The sequence below is a fragment of the Emydura macquarii genome, unplaced genomic scaffold (genome assembly GCF_026122565.2).
Source record: "Emydura macquarii macquarii isolate MOO-44397 ecotype Brisbane River unplaced genomic scaffold, CSIRO-AGI_Emac_v2 contig_1363, whole genome shotgun sequence".
NCBI lineage: Eukaryota > Metazoa > Chordata > Testudines > Chelidae > Emydura > Emydura macquarii.
In genome coordinates, this window is record NW_027131500.1 from 13,094,359 (window position 1) to 13,107,273 (window position 12,915).

A 12,915-nucleotide genomic window follows, 5' to 3' on the forward strand; every position below is an offset into this window, starting at 1 on the left:
TGCAGTGGAGCCAAAAGTCTGGGGCTTAGGTGCATAAATACCCAAGTGTTTACAGGAAAAAGTCCTTGTTTGGTTCCTCTACAGTACTTTACCTTTGTTAGGTTTGTTTCTTTGCAATTTATCATTGGTCAGAGAGCCATTGTGCCCATCAGAAGTTCTTCAGCCATTAATAAATGTTAATTAGGGTACTGTTCACTACACAGCACTTACTAGCTGTGTGCAAAAAAAAAAAAAATGGTGAAATTGTAGTCCATATGGCCACAATTAATGCACATCATGTAAAATAATTCAAATTCCAGTTTTGAATTATATGCCTCAGTGATTTTGTACAGCAAAGTAGTATTTATTAATTTTAATATTTTCGTAATTTACTTAGTTCATATTCACTAAAGAAAATCTTAAACAGGTAAATCCAAAAATCAAATCTTAGAATACCATGAATTACAATATAAACCTACTTTCCACTGCCTGCCAGTTTGCTACAGAGGTAAACCAGCAAAATGATTCAATCACAGGTGTGGCTAGCCTCCTCCATTTCAAAAGGGTTAGTTGTTTTATCTTTGTCACTGGAAGTGGTTCTTTAAACCCACCTAAATGGCTTTATATAATTTTAAAAGTCCAAAGAAAGGGAAAGCAATAACATGTGTAGTGTGAATGAGGTTTGCAACTGCCCTGCAATTGTAACTAGCCTCAGGGCCAGTTCAGTGATCTTTTTACATAGGAGAATGACTGCAGAGTTTAACTCTTTGCTTGGCACAGTTACTATTATTAAGAGGATGAAGCAGATGTCGGGTCCCAGCAGAAAATCACAATACAAAGGAAGCTTATGCAGAACTTTAATGATAATTTCTTATTTTCAGATAGAAAAATTAGTGTGTTAGCTAAAGATGTCAAAGCTCCCTTCTCACATACGCAAGAGGGAGGCATCTAGGAGACAGTGATGATGCTGCAGCTCCAGTGACCTTGGGAAATACCATCAAACTCTCTTAGCTATCTTTAGAAAGCTTATATTGCTTATTGATGTTTTTGGCCACAGCTAACTTGAGCATCAGGAGACTGTCAGCAGTTTTTGACCATATTCTGGATAGTGGAATAGACTTGTAATGATTTTTCATAATAGTATGCATGTAAAGAACAGAAGATGTTTTTTTCTACTTTTCCATATGTTAATGGCATTGCAGAGCCCTGGAAATATCTTTAACCTCCATCTACATGAGAATGTTTTTGGGAAGGTTCTTAGGTTTCAATCTAAAGCTCCGATTCCTTACTAAAGTGTCCCTCATTCAACACATAAGAGGGAGACAGAGAGAAGGCAAAAATACCCTTAGATACTGAGGAGGGATGTTCAGATGCACCTGAAGAGTTCCTCTTAACACGCCGGATCCATGGCTTAGTATGCTAACCAAGCTTCAAAGACTGATTTTAATCCTCCAATAATCCCTTCAAGGATTCATAATTATCTTCTATCTTCTGTCTATCAGCCTTCATCTAGGTCTATCAAAGAGTCATCTTGGAATGGAAAGCAGTCTAACTGCTTGCTGGGAAATAGAGACACTGAGGAACAGATTTTCAAATGATGCTACTTGTCTTGGCAAATGTGCATATGCAGTGAAGAACAAGCATACGATGGAAGTCTGGCACACCAAAACGTTAATGGAAGTGGTGCACCTTCTGGCATTTTAATTCTTCCTAGAATCCATTTTTCAATTTTAGAACTAAAATTAACTTCAAAGGCAGAAATTAATAGAATCAGCAAATAGCTGATAAAAGGTACTTAAAAGAGAATCTGAAAAACCAGCAGAGATTCAATATCTCAGAAAGAACTACTTCCACTTAGCTGTCAGGAATCAAAAAAGCAGCAGCACTACTGCAGACAAGTCAACAAAGGAGAATGGAGTGGAGTGGGGAGGATAGAGTAATACAACTGCTTTGTGACCTGAACAATGACTGGGGCAGCTTGGATCAGGAGGAACTATCCTGAGATAAAAAGGAGCACAAAGAATGCTGGCTGCTCACTACCTGGCTGATATGTGAGAAGCTACTAATACTAATTCCACAACTGACTATGAAGTTCCATAAATCTAGGTGAAGAAATCATAGATTCATAGAATCATAGAGTTGGAAGGGACCTCAGGAGGTCATCTAGTCCAACCCCCTGCTCAAAGCAGGACTAACCTCAGCTAAATCATCCCAGCCAGGGCTTTGTCAAGCCGCAGCTTAAAAACCTCTAAAAATGGAGATTTCACCACCTCCCTAGGTAACCCATTCCAGTGCTTTGCCATCCTCCTAGTAAAAAACTTTTTCCTAATATCTAAACTAAACCTCCCCCACTGCAGCTTGAGACCATTGTTCCTTCTTCTGTCATCTACTACCATTGAGAACAGCTTAGCTCCATCCTCCCTGGAACCCCCTTCAGGTAGTTAAAGGCTGCTATCAAATTGTCCCTCATTCTTCTCTTTTGCAGACTAAACAAACCTAGTTCCCTCAGCCTCTCCTCATAAGTCTTGTGCTCCAGCCCCCTAATCATTTTTGTTGTCCTTCACTGGACTCTCTCCAACTTGTCCACATCCTTTTTGTAATGGGGGGACCAAAACTGGACACAATACTCCAAATGCGGCCTCACCAATGCCAAATAGAGGGGAATAATCACTTCCCTCGATCTGCTAGCAATGCTCCTACTAATGCAGCTCAATATGCTATCAGCCTTCTTGGCAACCAGGCACACTGCTGACTCATATCCAGCTTTTTATCCACTGTAACCCCCAGGTCCTTTTCTGCATAACTGCTGCCTAGCTCGTCGGTCCCCAGTCCATAGCTGTGCATGGGATTCTTCTGTCTTAAGTGGAGAACTCTGCACTTCTCCTTGTTGAATCTCATCAGATTTCTTTTGGCCCAATCCTCCAATTTGTCTAGGTCCCTCTGTATCCTATCCCTACCTTCTAGGGTATCTAACACTCCCCCTAGCTTAGTGTCATCTGCAAACCTGCTGAGGGTGCAATCTACCCCATCCTCCAGATCATTAATGGAGATGTTGAACAAAACCGGCCCCACGACTGACCTCTGGGGCACTCCGCTTGTGATGTGAATGTCAATTTAAAGTGTAACAAATTTACATTGATCAAGAAATTTAATACTGCATTGTCATATAAATCACAGAAATGATGTCTCAGAAAACGCTGTCTTATATAAGAATGACTCAGAACAATAAGAGCTATGTATTTCTAGTACACACATCACCATGGTACTACCTGAGTATTTTTATATCATATAAGCTACAAGATCTACCTATAACTCTGAATTTCAGTATTTCATTTGAACTCAGTGGTTTTCATATGTCTAGGTCATTTTACAAAACATAAATGTATGCATAACCATATGCCTAGTTTATCTTATGATACCTGCATACATAAGAGAAACATAAAAGGCATTAGTCATGTATCTGATCATTTGTGCATATGCATATTTCAGAAAATGCAGGCCTTAATGTATACATATGAGATTAGAGAGACAAGGTGGATGAAGTAATATCTTTTATTGGACTCACTCACCTTGTCTCTCTAATATCCTGGGACTGACCCGGCTACAACTGCACTTCATACATATGAGATTATCAGGAGAAGAAAAATACAGGTCAGAGACTGAAGTTAGAAATGAAAAACAATAACATTGCATTAAGACACCATTCACCTGAAGAATTCTGCACATTTTTTTCAACACACTATCTCTATTAAGTGTTTTTTAATTAAATATGTTTTGGGGCCCTGTCATCATAGCATATTCATGTAGTACAAGGCAAAAAAAGCAGTAACTGCTTGTGTTATTTTGTTTGTTTGTTTTTACCTTTCTGAACATTTGTCCTGACCATGAATAATACAGTTATAAACTGAAAATTACCCCGGTGTTGCTTGTCAAAATTATTTCTCAGCTTTAGTCAAGATTGACAAATTTAAGTAGATAGTGACTTATTTTGGCTGTGAAGAAAACATATGTTATTTTGGATAGAATCTTTCATACATACTGTATCCCAAAATGTTACACAAATAATAAAATAATACATGTTATAAATAATTTCAAACTTTTAAATATATATATATTGGCCTTTAGTCTGAAATAAATTTCAGGCCAAAAGGAGAAAGTTTAGAAGAGATTCAAAACTTGTGGTTAATATGAAAACTATATATCAACTTTAACTAAAGGCACAAACGTGACTGTATAATTTACAGAAAACAGCAAAAGCATTAAGACCAAATTCAGAGATAATACATAAGGGTGTAAATGAGTCTCCTTGATACTAGGGCCTTGACTGCATGAGAAAATTGTATCAATTATACAAGTTTTACAGGTATAGACATACCAGTATAACCCCCCAATATGACATCCCTTAATCCTACTTACACCCATTCTACCAATGCACAAGAAAATCTAAGGGCTTGTCTGCACTCACACTTTTGTTGCTTAGGGGTGTGAGAAAAAAAACCCGGAGCAACATAAATTTTGCTGGCATAAGCGCGAGTGTAGACAAGCCCTAAATTGTTACAGTGAAGCTGGAAGATGGTGCAAGTTACAATAGCCCCATATATTTTTATGTGGAAGCAGGTTGAAAAACATCATCTATTTGTTTCAGCAGGGCTTAAGAGTCAGGAATGTAGGGTCGCATTTCTAACTGGTCTGGGGTAATTTGCAGTGTAGTTGCAGCTGTTTTGCTCCCATCCACCTTGCTTCACTAATATCTTTTATTGGACTAGCTTCTGTTGATGAAAGAGACAAGTTTTCAAGCTACACAGGACTCTTTTCCAGGTCTGGTCTTGGACAAGTCATTTAACTTTTGTGCTTCAGTTTACGTTTTTTTAAAAAATGGGTACAGTAATAGTCAACACTTCAGAGGAGCAGTGTAAGGCCTAATTAATGTTTATAAGATGTTCAGAGATCCTCAAATTAAAAGCATTATCCTGTATAAATGTAAATTTGGGTTATTATATTACACAAATTCTCAGCTGGTACAACTTCAATGCAATTCAATTCGGAGAATTTAGATAAATAGCTACTTAACCTAGTTGCTGAATTGCTAATTTGCCTACATACAATGAAATAAGTATTCACACTAAGGTGACCAGATGTTCCGATTGTATAGGAACAGTCCCAATATTCAGGGCTTTTTCTTATATAGGTGTCTATTACCCCCCAATCCCTGTCCCGATTTTTCACACTTGCTATCTGGTTACCCTAACTCACACTTTTCCATTAGTGAAAGACGTATTTTCAAATGACACATACTTGTAGGTGAGAACAATTTAGCCTGCCTTGAAACTACCTCTGAATTGCAGTACTTCAAAGCAAATCTAAAAAAAAAATTAGCATGTAAGTTATGTTGGCTCCAGATCACTGTTCCCAAATTAAGTGTAAAGCCAGAAACTGAAATACTTAATCCTCTTACATCTTTATTAATCCATTTTATTAAGAACAATGAGGGTTACAACTGAGCTTTTTCCTTAAAGACAACAACCAGGAAAAAGCTAATGTTTGACAAATAAAAATGCAACTTCATTAAAACCCCATTTTCTACCAGTTGGAAAGCAAAACCCTTTTGAAACACTGCCTTAGGGAGATAAGCTTCCTAACATTTACTTAATCAACAATGTTAAACAAATTTCTTTAACAGTTCTTCCCCTATTAACGTCTATTGTGAGAATCCTTAACTCAAGTGTTGTAAAACAGTGAACAAAAACTAGCCAAGCTGAAGTGTAAACAAACTAATACATATGTGGCAAAAGTGTTAATGAAATGAACTCATTTACAGAACTGGTAAGACATAAAACTCAGAAATGCCACACTTGTATCCGCTGCACCTTAAAGCAACAGGATATACTTAGCAGTATGGTATTAAGGGGATTTAAAACAGAAAGACCCTTAGGCAAAGAATCTGTTTAAATTATAGGCAGTTATACAAAAACAAAAACAAAAAAGAAACAACATATAGTTTATGATGACCAGCTAAAAAAAGAATCAAAAGCCAGCCAGAGTGGGCAGCGTGTTACATTAGAATGCAATAAGACATGTTTAGAAGCAACCTTGAAACTTGCATGATCTGTGCTGATAGCAATTGACTACATTTCCAAAGGGATGGCAAGTGGTTTATTCTCTCTTTTATATGTGCGATTAAGTCTCATTAATGTCAATGGGAGTTAGGATACACAAATGGAGGGGGGAAATAGCCAACTGCCAGAGTTATACCCATGCTGCCCTCCGATTAACTGAGAATGAGCATTGTGATGGAAGCAGCAGCTGAGAGAAGAGAACTGAGAAAAATACACGCATCAAAGAAAAATGGCAGTTCCCAGAACATGAGTAAAGCTCACCATGTCATTGGGACTTAATCACACATATTAACGGGTGAGCAGAGGAAGTGATGTGGCCTCTAACACAAATAGTATGCTAAGCAGAAAAAGGTAAAAAGGGACTGAAAAATAAATTCTGGTTACATAGCAAACAATGAGCTGTGCAAGTTTCTACTATTTCAAACTCAGTGATGGTAAGAATCAACAAGACACATTTGGTGTAACCTTTTCTTTGAAAAATGACAGCTACAGAATGAATCAAGTAATTGCAGTTAAAACAATCATCAGTTCTGTAATAAGTAACTGGCAACATTTCCACCAATTGGTATTTAAGAGACCTTTGATTATTTTACATGAAAGAAAAAATATTTCATATAAACTAGGCTAAATTAATTAAAAGGGAAAACAGAATGTATTTGCTTGTCAAAATGTTGAGAAATATCTCTGATCGCAAATTCCTAAACATATGAAAATCCTAGGAATTACATATGTGGATTTATCTACGTTAAAAACAAAGAACAGATTAACAGAGCCAAAACCCAATTTGCCCTCAAAACCTCATCATGCAGCCCATTAACATTTCAAGCTTATCACTCAGTGGATACTTTGCTAGTGTACGGTGTGCACCAACAACCCTGCATAAAGGGCCAAATTTTCCACATAGATTGACTCTTACATGCAGATAAAATGATAAATGTACATAAATCCTGGGGAAGGCACACATACAGAACACCAGAGCTACAAATTGTCTTGCTATTTTTCTGAGAGAAAATTTTGTCCTAAAATGTAACAATTCAATTAATAAAAACAAATACATTAAAACACTCTATCCATTAGCACTTTTCATTGAATAGATCCATATATATGTGCCTCACTGGACATTTTGCCTGTGTAAGGATTTAGACTATGAATAAATGTCATCCTTATTTATTTACTTTCAGATTTTAAATACTTTATTTTCATTTCTATTTCATTACTCATAGCAAAGCAGTTCATGTGTAGATAACAGCATGCTTTGATATTTATGAATATACATGACAGAATCTTTAAGTTCCACACACAATGCCAGTTAGACAGGCAGAACTGCAGGGTCTCAATGCATGGATGAGATGATGGTGTAAGGGAGGAGGGCTTTAGATTTGTTAGGAACTGGGGAACCTTTTAGTAATGAGAATATAGTAGTAGGGATATACTACCGACCACCTGACCAGGATGGTGATAGTGACTGTGAAATGCTCAGGGAGATTAGAGAGGCTATAAAAATTAAAAACTCAATAATAGTGGGGGATTTCAACTATCTCCATATTGACTGGGTATATGTCAGCTCAGGATGGGATGCAGAGATAAAGTTTCTTGATACCTTAAATGACTGCTTCTTGGAGCAGCTAGTCCTAGAACCCACAAGAGGAGAGGCAATTCTTAATTTAGTTCTAAGTGGAGCACAGGATCTGGTCCAAGAGGTGAATATAGTGTATGGAAACTTTTTAAAGACACCATAATAGAGGATCAATTTAAATGCATACCTCAAATTTAAAAAAAAAAAAAAAAAAAAAAAAAAAAAAAGACCACCAAAAAAGCGCCACTGTGGCTAAACAACATAGTAAAAGAAGCAGTTGGAGGCAAAAAAGCATCCTTTAAGAAATGGAAGTTAAATCATATTGAGGAAAATAGAAAGGAGCATAAACTCTGGCAAGTGAAGTTTAAAAATATAATTAGGAACTCCAAAAAAGAATTTGAAGGATAGCTAGACAAAGATTTAAAAAGTCACAGCAAAAAATATTTTAAGAACATCAGAAGCAGGAAGCCTGCTAAACAACCAGTGGGGCCACTGGATGATTGAGATGCTAAAGAAGCACTCAAGGAAGATAAGGCTATTACAGAGAAACTACATGAATTCTTTACATCATTCTTCATGGCTCAGGATGTAAGGGGGATTCTCAAATCTGAGCCATTCTTTTTAGGTGACAAATCTGAGGAACTGTTCCAGATTGAAATGTCATTAGAGGAAATTTTGGAACAAACTGATAAATCAAACAGTAATAAGTCACCAGGGCCAGATGGTATCCACCCAAGAGTTTTGAAGGAACTCAAATGTGAAATTGCAGAACTACTAAGTGTGATATGTAACCTATTATTTAAATCAGCTTCTGTACCAGATGACTGGAGGATAGCTAATGTGATATCAATTTTTTAAAAAGGCTCCAGAGGTGATCCCAGCAATCACAGGCCGGTAAGTCTAATTTCAGTACCAGGCAAATTGATTGAAACTATAGTAAAGAATATAATTATCAAACACATAGATGAACATGATTTGTTGGGGAAGAGTCAACATGGTTTTTGTAAAGGAAAATCGTGCTTCACCAATTTACTAGAATTCTTTGAGGGGATCAGAAAGCATGTAGACAAGGGTGATCCATTCAAGAAGGAGATGTTGGAATCATTGTGGATAGGTCTCTGAAAACATCCACTCAGTGTGCAGCAGCAGTTAAAAAACATAACAATGTTGGGAATTATTAAGAAAGGGATAGATAATAAGACAGAAAATATGATATTGCCTCTTTATAAATCCATGGTACGCCCACATCTTGAATACTGCATGCACATCTGGTCTCCCCATCTCAAAAAAGATCTATTGGAATTTAAAAAGGTACAAAAAAGAGCAATTAAAATGATTAGGGGTATGGAAAAGCTTCCATATGAGGAGAGATTAATAAGACTGGGACTTTTCAACTTGGAAAAGAGACTATTAAGGGTCGGGGGGATTTGAAAGAAGTCTATAAAATGACGATTCATGTGGCGAAAGTAAATAAATAAGCGTTACTTACCCCTTCTCATAACACAAAAACTAGGAGTCACCAAATGAAATTAATAGGCAGCAGGTTTAAAACGAACAAAAGGAAGTATTTCTTCACTCAGTGCAGAGTCAATCTGTGGAACTCCTTGCCAGAGAATGTTGTGAAGGCCAAGACTATAATGGGGTTTAAAATGAACTAGATAATTTCATGAAGGATAGTCCATCAATGGCTATTAGCTAGGATAGGCACAGATTGCTGTGTGCCTGAAGCTGGGAGTGGACGATAGGGGACGGATCACTTGATGATTGCCTGTTCTGTTCATTTCCTTGGAAGACAGAATTCTGGGCTAGATGGACTCTTGGTCTGACCCATATGGCTGTTCTTATGTAAACTGCTGTATTTCACCATAGCTATACTGACTTCAATGGATTATAGCATCTGATAATCTAACCCTTGGTTTTTGACAAAGATTTCCTGAAGCTTGACTGAACAGGTCTCAAACATACAACGTATGAATGACTGTATGATTTTTATCTTTATCTGATAACTCATTCTACTAATATATTAATGTAGGCCTTGATCCAGCAAAATCAGGGTACAAGAGTAGACCCACTGGACTACAGGTGAAACTCTGGCTCCATTGAAGTTAATGGGAGTTTGCAGTTGATTTTAATAGAGCTAAAATTTTATCCTCTCAGTTACTCATGCGCTAAATGTTTACAGGATCGAGGCCTATTTTAGTGTATCAGTAACTTGCAATATGAGTTCAAGGGAACTACTCATATTCATGAAGTTACTAACGTGCATAGCATTTGCAAGATCAGGGCTTACCTTAGTAACAAAGATAGTGTGGCTAAATCTAGTAGTCAAAGAATGTAAGAAAAATGTATGTTAATATTATTCAGTTACATCAGCCTGGTATCTCAATCATAATGGAATGAATTTTACTGAAAAGAGCTTTTCAGATCAAATAACTATGTAGGTTAATGGAAACTTTTAAAATATCTCATCTTTTTGTGCCCTTATTTGTATGAATAGCAGCAAAAGGACTTCTGTTTTAAAGTATTTGGGTTTTTTTCAGTTAAACTGGGTCAAATCTTGTTCATAACAAATAAGAGTCTTCACTGTAAAAACTAGACAAAGTAGCTTAGTGAGAGCCAGCCCAATGCAATTTAAAAGAATTAAATCTATTCCTAATGCATAAAGAAAATTACTTTTAATTTAAAACATGTGACCTTACCATTTATAACACATGAAAGATTTTTTTTTAATATTTTAATGTTATGTCAGCCTCTAAAAAATGTGCGTCATAGAAACAAACTGCTCTTTATACAAATTCCTCTCCAAACAAACACAAACCATTCAGATTTAGTTAATGTTTCACACAGTCTACCATGTGTAGATTGCCTCTTATCCTTTACAGAAGTCAACTGCTTACAACTTTCATAACATTCCAGTTTGGCTATTTTCTCAGACCATCCCAGTTTTATGAGGCACTTTTTATAAAAGCACAGACTTTAATCCCACCTAATACTAAACTAATTTAAGTCCCAGTAAAACTACAATCTGTGTTAGCCTATTCCCTTTTCTGCTAAACAAGGTCATCTAAATGTAGGCATTCACTTATTTTCTCTCGATTTTTACTGAAATTACCTGGATTATCTATTTGAAATTGATGAGCTGATGATCATGAATAATTTTAAAAAGCATGTTCAGTGGTTGCATGTCTCAAAACCACACTAAAGTAATCTGTTTAACACAGTTTTTTGGCTCATATGTTATAAAACTGAGAAACATTATGCAATTTAACAAATTAATTTCAGTACTTTAACTTCAGATCATGTATGAAGGAAATTTACTACTGTTTATATGTGTTTAATAAGAAAATTTTAATAGATATTATAACTACAAAGATCAATAGCCAAGCTTTTTGGAATTCCTGGGGGTTAATGCATTCTCCAGACCCTTATACACGTGAATATAACTTAAATATGGAAGAAGGAATCAATATTTAGGCACTATGTTAAGTGGTTTGCAATGGAAAACATCCCTATGCATAGAAATGTATTTCACGTATAGTGGATTGTACTTAAATACAGACGGTGCAGGCAAGAAGGACAAAGTATTTTCTTATGTTTACTTCTTCAGAAAAATTCTACTGTTCTGTGAAGCATTCTGGATATAATGACCATACACCATTCTATGTTTCCACTGCATTGTTTTGTTTTTTGTTGTATTCACTTGGCCCTCTTGTTTGGCATAGTTCACATAAATGTTAAGACAAGTTTCCAAATCCAAAATGAAAAATATCAGATTTTATGGACACTTTCCCTCCCTTTTTTCTACAGCTCCCATCTTTCAGCCTACATTCCCAGACTAGCTACTGCTTCCACTACAAAGCATTAAGCAAGCTCCTGTTTGGGACGGATGATTTCTGAAACTAAGAGAAAGAGATATCATTCAATTCAAGAGCCTTTGGCCTTAACTACATGAGAAAGTTGTACCAATTTAACTAAATAGGTTTAGAAACTGGTTTACTTAATAAATTGGTGCAAACCCCTTGTGCAGAAAGATTTATTTTGGCTTAATCTTAAAACTTAAAGTAATCAATACAAGGCCCTCAAACCAAAATAAGTATCTACACAAGACTCTGATTTAAGACACTGATTGCATTGATTTAAGTAAATGGATCTTTAAACCAATTTTGTTAAATCAGTACAATTTTTGCATGCAGACAAGGTCTTTGTGTAGATGTAGTGTCTTACAACGCCTGTAGAGCTTCAAGTAGAGCACAAGAAGAGAACATAGTAAGGATCATGCACCTGAAATCGGTTTCAGGTTAGGTAGACTAACTGGGTTTTGCCTGACTTCTCTTTCTTAACCAGCTAGCCCTATATTAAGCAGCTGCCAGGGCTGCTACACTTGCATGACAGAAAAGAACAGACTTTTAACTCAACAGCGTACAGAATAAGGGGGAAAGCATCATCTTTCAATTACGTGTCAATTATGTGAAAACTTAGACGAGGCACAGCCAGATACACTAAGATTTTTCCCAAGCCTCTGCAAAAAACAAACAAAAAAGTCTTCATTCCACCAGAGCTTTTTAAATTGAGAATCCAAAAAGGAACTTTCCTTTGCCCATGTCTTTAAGCAAAACAAACAAAAGCATGTCTTTATGCAGCCAAAGTTCAAGTGTAAGTACTCTACAAAGCAGTTTTTTTCCAATAGCATTTCTCCTTTCTGCACATGAGGGTCTGACTGCTAGTGCAGCTTCTCAGGGCATACTCCTTTTACAATGCCTTAGAAGGAGAACATAATTCACTAAGGCTGGGCCCCACCTTACTTCCCCCATGGACAGGTGCCTAACAATCCTTGCACTAGGGAGCATGCAGCTGTGATTCTCCCTCTCTTCAGAAAGAGAGTTAACACTGTCCTTACCAACTGCCGCACAACCCTTAGATGTAATCTGAACGAGTCCATACATCCCTTCACATGTAATTTCTCCTCCTTTTTAAGCTCACAAACACATTCTTTTTCCCTATCCCTCTTTTATCTTCATACATCTTCTCTTTTTTTTTTTTTTTTTTGTGAGTAACCAGAAAGATGACTTGCTTCACCAGTCAGTTTTTCCAAACCGTTTCTCTTTTTTCTCCCCTATTCTCTTCCTCTCCTTTTGTTTTCTGCTTTTTCATCTCTTTTACACCACCCGTATTTTTCTCACTCCACTTTTATTTGCTCTCATTTCTGCTTTATGCTCCCTAACTACTGTCTATACCTCCTCCTTT

The 12,915-nt window shown here is 36.6% G+C and overlaps 1 protein-coding gene across 2 annotated transcripts in view; it reads right to left on the reverse strand.

The window, feature by feature from the left end:
* Positions 1-12,915, reverse strand: part of TLL1 (tolloid like 1) — a 191,706-nt gene that overhangs the window by 140,535 nt on the left and 38,256 nt on the right. The gene's annotated exons all lie outside the window — the stretch shown is intronic.